Source organism: Megascapheus bottae, chromosome 3 (assembly GCF_031878675.1).
Source record: "Megascapheus bottae isolate mThoBot1 chromosome 3, mThoBot2.hap1, whole genome shotgun sequence".
Taxonomy (NCBI): Eukaryota; Metazoa; Chordata; class Mammalia; order Rodentia; family Geomyidae; genus Megascapheus; species Megascapheus bottae.
Window position 1 is genome coordinate 67,321,316 of NC_143511.1, and position 6,589 is coordinate 67,327,904.

Sequence of the window (6,589 nt, forward strand, 5' to 3'; positions counted from 1 at the left end):
TTTCAAAGTAGGCTCACCTGCATTTTCCCATTTTTTTAATCTTATAAATAACCCTGTGAGATTTGTGTCATTACTCTCCTTTTGTACTTGAGAAAATAGGCTTAGAGGAATGCATTTACAATAGCATCCAAGTGTTTTACTGTAATACTTTGCACTGGTCCTTCTAATAAATGTCAACCTATGGCCTGTGCTCCAAAAAAAGGACTTGGCAGTGCAAACTAATGCCAGTTTAAGACCAATTGTTGTGTCTTAATTTGAAACCTTGGTATCACTTGCTAATTGTGGTACCTTCTTTCAGATTCTGTGTGCCTCCTTAAAAAAAATGCAAAAACAATAACATGGGGGGGCGGGCAGGAGCATGGCCTAGTGACAGCGTGCTCGCCTAGCATGCACAAAACCCTGGGTTCAATTCCCCAGAACCACATACACACACAAAAAAAAAGCCACAAATAGTACTGTGGCTCAAGTGGCAGAGTGCTTGCCTTGAGCAAAAAGTGTCGAAGGACACTGCCCAGGCCCTGAGTTCAAGTCCCAGGATTGGCAAACAACAAGAACAACAACAAAACAAACTGGGGGCCAGGAGTTTGGCCTAGTGGTAGAGTGCTTGCCTAGCATGCATGAAGACCTGGGTTCGATTCCTTGGTACCACACACATAGAAAAAAGCCAAAAGTGGTGCTGAGGCTCAAGTGGTAGAGCTCTAGACTTGAGAAAAGTCCAAGGACAGTGCTCAGGCCCTGAGCTCAAGCCCAGGACTGGCAAACAAAACAAAACAAAAACAAACAAAAAACAGGGAAATCTTAGTACTAACATCAGGTAATGAGCATTAAAAGCATTGTGTATATTAAGTGTTTAGAACGCTACGTGATACATAGAAATGCTATATAACAACTAGGTACGTTGCGTCTTTAAAACTGCCTACTTTAGGAAAGGCCTGGTGGTTCATGGCTAGAGTGGCACTTACTTCAGTGGGAGAGATCAAGAGGATTATGGTTTGAAGCCAGCCTAAACAAACACTCACCTCAACAAAAAAGACCTGTAAATGGTTATGTATGCCTCTTGTCTCAGCCATATAGGGGGCATTAATTAGAAAAATCTGTTTCCACCAGTAAATGAGATTTCCTTATCTGAAAAATATAGCAAAGAGTGTTAGGGATATGGTTCAAGTGGTAGAGCACCTGACTAGTAAATATAGGCCCTGAGTTAAACACAGGTCCTTCCAAAAAAGTCTACTTTTAAAAAAGTAACTGCTGGGGCTGGGAGTTTGGCCTAGTGGTAAGAGAGCTTGCCTAGCATGCATGAAGACCCGGGTTGGATTCCTTGGTATCACATACATAGAAAAGGCTGAAAGTGGTGCTGTGGCTCAAGTGGCAGAATGCTAGCCTTGAGAAAAAAGCCCAAGGACAGTGCCTCAGGCCCTGAGTTCAAGCTCCATGACTAGAAAAAAAAAAATAACTGCTCTAATCTGGACCAGTTTAAGGGATTAGATTTCCATTTCCATGGAGTATAGAAAAATCTCTCTCCAAGCCTTGCTTTTCTTGGTTAGCTCAGGCTCAAAATTACTCTGTTTGGAGATTGTTTTGTTCTTCATAGTGTCTTGCAGATATTTCTCTCCAATTAGTAGCCCCACAAAATTTCCAAGCCATTCATGAGTGTACTAAACCTTTCAGGAAAATAAGAGTTTAGATTAACAGCCTAATATCAGCTTAAACTCTCTATCAGTCATCCTTGTCCTTTCTGATGCCGCTGATTATGTCTACATCCTAGGATCCGGCCTCCTGCTGGGTTCCTTAATCTTCCTCTGGCTTCCTAATGCTTACTGTAAGGATAGTGTAACACAATACCCACAGGCTGAGTCTCTTAAGAAACAAGAGACATTTATTGCTCACAGTTCTGGAGATTGGGAAGCCTGAGACTTAGACAACAGCAGATACCTAGTGAGTCTTCTGCTTCAGAGATCTGTGAATCTTCAAATGGCAGGAGCAGAAGGGAGCTGCCCCTGTTCCTTCAAGCATGCAGAACCTTCATTTCCTAGTCTTCCCATGGCCCTAGCACTTCCTACTACCACTGAGTGGTTCATGTTGAAACAGGGATTTGGAGGGGGCATCGTTGGGCTGCAGCACTCGCGCTCAACTTTCCTAAGACTGCAGATTCTTTTTGCAAACCTTTTAAGTTCTTTCCAGCCTATAGAGAAGACAGCCCACTAGGTTTCAAAACCTAGATGAACCTTTAAAGGCCACTACATCAGCTACACAAGGACTTGCTGAAAATTGAAAAAAAAAAAAAAAAAGGTCCTTTCTAAGAACTTCATTGTTGGCCAAAGAGTAAACAAGTTCTCCCTGACTTTGTAAGGATGCAGGGCCCTGGAGAGAAAGGTTGTTCAATATATGTTATTTCAATTAGTTTTCACAGCCATGATGCAGGGTCGGCCTGGTTCTCCATTATTTTATAACTGGAAAACCTAGAGAAATTAGAAATTAGTCATTCTGCCAAAGCCATGTTGTTAGCAAAGGATGAGCAGAAGCAGGGTTATGGACCCTATCAATTTGACACTGAGACTCAGTTTTCTGAAAACTCAGTTTTTACTGCAGCACTGTGGCTTACAAGTTGAACTTGGCCTTGGGAAGTAGAACTTGGCCTTGGGAATATTAAGTGTCTTGAGTGGAAGCAGAAATCACGGAAGCCAAAAGTAGCTCCTCTCTGGACCCCTCTTCTTGAACAAACCCTCAGCTAATGCGCTTGAGGCTGTCCTCCAATCTGAAGTGCCGATGTTATAATACGTAGTAAGACCAGAACCAGCCTTCTAGGCAGGATCTGACTAGGAATGCAGGACCTTTATTCTCTACTCTGGATTTCTAGTCATGCAACATAGCCTTGGTAACCACCCTGAAAACAGCTTTCATTGCTGATTGGTCCTATGTGGTCAGCAAGTTAAAACTCCCCAAAACGGAGGTCTTTCCTGAGTTCTTGGGGAAGTCCCGGGCGAATCCTTGCTTCAGTGCTTCTGTGAGACCTAGATACAATGCATCTGTCCTTTAAATGGCAGTCCTCTGCATTTCTCTAAAAGAGACAACAGTGTTATTTACTTCATGAGGTTGTTAAAAGAATTAAATGAATCAATGCACATAAAATGCTAGCCTAACACCTGGAATATTTTTCAGTTCAATCAATCAATATTAACTGAATAATAATAATAATTTACCTCTAGATAAATCAAATCTCTCCACTACCCCTACTTTCCCCATCCCCTCAAACCCACTACTAAAAAGCACTTTTCTTAAAGAAGTATAAGCCATAGTAGCCCTGATTTCAGTCGTACCACATGCTAGCAGTGTTACCTTAGGCAAGATGCTCAACCTCTCGACTTTAGTTTCTTCCTCTGTAAAATGGAAATAATAGCTCAGAATTAAGTCATACCATTGAAATTTACATAATGTTGAAATGAAGAGAAACATGTACTTTATTCCCATTCCCCTCAAAGTGTTAAGTGTTTTTTTAAGGACTTATTACTAATCTTTGTTAAAAAATAATACAGATAGCCTGGTGTGATGGCTCATGCCTGTAATCCTAGCTACCCAGGAGATTCAGATCTGAGGACTGCTGTTCAAAGCCACCCAGAGCACTAAAGTCTGTGAGACCCTTATCTCCAATTAACCACCAGAAAACCAGAGGTGGCTCTGTGGCTCAAGGGGTAGGGCGGTAGCCATGAGCTGAAAAGCTCAGGGACAATGCCGTAGCCCAGAGTTCAAGCCCCACGGCCAACAAAATAGGTAGATAGGATAGATAGATGGATGGATTCATTAAGGATTTATCAGATTGACTGTCCCAAATTCCTTTCCTATGTTCAGCCATCACATTTTTCATATGACACATCTGCTCATGACTTTTTTTTTTCTCTCCACTCCTGGGGCTTGAACTCTAGGCCTGGTTGCTGTTCATGGGCTTTCTCAAGGCTAGCATTTTACCACTTAAGCCACATCTCCACTTCCAGCTTTTTCTGTGTATGTGGTACCAAGGAATGGAACCCAGGACTTCATTCATACATGCTAAACAAGCACTCTACCATTAAGCCACACTCCTGGACCTTGCTCCATGAATTTTGAAAAACTCAACTCCTACTAAAATGAAAACCTACAACTCCCGTCTTTGCTAGCTACAAATTTCACCCGTGAAGAATGGAGCAATTGGTTGGGACAATGGCAGGCAAAAGTATAAGCAATGTGTAGCCTTGAGTTGTTGATATTTGGGGGAAATAATCTGCATACTTAACCTTAAACATCAGTGTCTTGAAACAGTTGTACAACCTTTCAATGAACACTAGAAAACCTCAAAATGTCCACTCATGGAACACACTGGAAACTCTGGCTCCAAGTTTTCCTTAACTGCATTCTCTCCAAACGCTGTGTGACATGGAGTACACATGACATTAGGGACCATGACCTGGGGACCATCTGACTCCCGCGTTTTACAGTCGAGGATACTGATCCTGGAGACAGAAAAAGGCTCCACACTCCACTCCGAGGCAGAACCTCAGCCAGCCCAAGTAACATTTGGGGTCCTTACTGAATTTCAGGTTCCAGAGATAGCAGAGGGAGGCTCAGACCATCGGATGAACTAATTTGTTGTTTTTTCTTTTCTTTTGTCTAGTTGTTCCTGCCAGCTCCCCCAAATCTATGGGATGCCAGGAGTGGAGCAGAAGGATCCCTGGAGGAACCCTGGGACTGTGTGACGTGCCTAGCTGGACGGTTAAAAGCGTTTGTGCCACTGCAGTGTCCTAGGGCCCCGCGGTTGGTGCGCGCTCAGCACTCCGCGCGCGTCCCGCCCCGCCCCGCCCCGCCCCGCCCGCCGGCTGTCCGATAGTAACCCCGAGAGGCAGCCGGCTTCACCTTAGCCATTTAGGAAAGAAGGAACCCAGAGTTCCTACTCCCTGGAGACCCGATCCAGCCTTTTCCTGACAGAAATAGGAACGTTCAGTTTGCACCCAATTGGCAGGGGCTCCACTTTTTTTGGGGGGGGGTGGGAGGGGAGGGAGGACAGGGCGCGTGGGGAAGACGAGCGGAGCCGAAGTGCGTCCAGATGTCGAAGAAGGAAACCACAGATGGAGAAAGGCAAAGGATGGGAGATAATGGGGTGTCGGGTGCCGGATGACTCTATCCAGCCTGAGATCGTGCCCAGGCCCGCCAGGACCCAGAAATTAGGCACGTCCGCAAAGCCCACACCTTGTATTTCAGAGCGGAACTGAAAACCCAGGAAAAATAAACGCTGGTGGGGAGAAGCCCAGCTGCGCCGGGCCGACTTCAGCATTGCGCATGCGCGCCGGACTACAGCGTCTGACCTGGAGTTACCCCGCGCCGCCTGCCAGTGAACTAGGTGAAAGGTAATTAGCAGACACAACGCTGGGCAAAGGCCCCGGCACGCATGCGCAGATCTACTAGGCTCCTTGAGGCCGCTGCAACTTTCTCCTAGTCTGTTTTATGGGGGTTGCCTGGGCCAAAGCAGGGGATGATAAGATGTTGACATCAAGCAGATAGAAAAATAAAATCCCAGAACTCTGTGGGGTTATGTATGTGTTGGGAGCCAGAGTGGAATCAAACTGTGCCTTGACTTGCATCAGACAATGGCTTTATTGTCTTATTGTTTTCTGGCCCTATTCTATGTAAATGACCTGAGATTTACCATATGAATGTAACACCTGGAGGTTCCCGGGGTCTGGAGGAGGGAAGAAGCGGGAGTGAAAAATAAACGCGGCAGTCTTTACCTGGACTGCGGACATCCCGGACCCGGTGTGTCTGTCTCTCTTCTATTTCTTCCTAGTCCTTGCCCCCTATTTCAGGAACCCCAATCTGCGAACCCTGGTTTGCTGCCGGTTGGCCCCGGCATGTATGGGTTAGGGGGAGAGAAAACCATGCATTGAACACCATTTGTGGGCCTGACATGATACTTGGCATGTTACATGTGTTCTTTTCATTCACACCGACACTTTGAAAGAGAAGTGACCCTTCATTTACAGAAGCGGGAATCGAAGCTCATGAAGTTCATGTAACCTGCCCAAGTTCATTCAGTTAATAAAAGGCGGGTTTCCACTAATGGCTCCCCTGATTCAAGGTGGGGTTCTGTCCTGATTAAACAATGGACTAGGAACAGTGCATTTCCCAAGGCAGCCTTCCAGGTTTTCCTCACTCAGTCTCTACTTGAAGTCTATGAGATACCATTAGCACTTGGGCTGTTACCTTATGGAAGTCGGGGACAGTGTGCACTGCTCACAGGTGTTGTACTTGCTGCCAGGATGAGTTTATAAACCGAATGGACACATCCAGCCCCACAGCTGCATCGGTGTCTGGCAATGGATGAAGTGACTTCTCCCAAATAAAGGCTCTTTGCATTTACTAAGCAACGCACTTAGCACCCAGACTGGGACCTGTGCATGGCTTGGAAATAGGACTAATATCAGAGGGTGAGAATATGTTGCCTTCTTGACTTAGGTCGTACCCAGTTCTTTCTCAGAGTTTTCAAGCTGGAAGTTCAAAATGAAGATGCTGGTATTGATTCCTGCAAACAGTCCTTCACTACATGTTCATATGACAAAATAGG

General features: G+C 45.3%; 1 long non-coding RNA gene across 1 annotated transcript; it reads right to left on the reverse strand.

Moving 5' to 3' along the window:
• Positions 1 to 819: 819 nt before the first annotated feature.
• Positions 820 to 4,737, reverse strand: LOC150065729 (uncharacterized). Its single transcript, XR_016534797.1, has 4 exons — positions 4,562 to 4,737; positions 3,337 to 3,377; positions 1,933 to 3,058; positions 820 to 1,125 (listed from the first exon to the last, which is right to left on the reverse strand). It is a non-coding gene; the product is annotated as an uncharacterized LOC150065729 (long non-coding RNA).
• Between the last annotated feature and the right edge of the window lie 1,852 nt (positions 4,738 to 6,589).